This window comes from Gigantopelta aegis, chromosome 12 (genome assembly GCF_016097555.1).
Source record: "Gigantopelta aegis isolate Gae_Host chromosome 12, Gae_host_genome, whole genome shotgun sequence".
Taxonomy (NCBI): domain Eukaryota; kingdom Metazoa; phylum Mollusca; class Gastropoda; order Neomphalida; family Peltospiridae; genus Gigantopelta; species Gigantopelta aegis.
Window position 1 is genome coordinate 10,970,746 of NC_054710.1, and position 542 is coordinate 10,971,287.

Here is a 542-nt window from a genome sequence, read left to right on the forward strand (position 1 = left end):
AAAGAAAACTTAATTTAAAAAATTATTTCTGTCTGTTCTCAGCTGTTTTGCTATATGGTTATTGAAATCACATGATTGTCACGGCGTCTACTGGCAAAATTCTCTTTAAAGATACTTGCCAAAAATACATGGTCCTTATATATGTTTTAACATAAAGTTCTTTCTGGATATCTGTTTATATATTTATTAAAACTCAGATTGCAGCTTATATGTTTAAACAAACAGTTTTACTATTATAACCATTCATTTGCTCAACTAATATCATGATTGCCAGACATCAGAATTGTTATATTCGTTTTCCAAAAATGTCTGTTAACATTGGTTCTGTTAACATTTGTTCTCGTGGACTCCATTTTGTAATTTGCCTTAAGATATTTTAAATCATTTTTATATGCTCGTCTATGATGGGGGGTATTAGGGTATGGCGTTGTCCGTCTGTACGTATGTATGTACATACATGTACATACCATCTCTTGCATACAGATGCATACAGGACCATAAAAACCTCACATGTAGGAACAATTTGGATGGCGGGGTGTGGG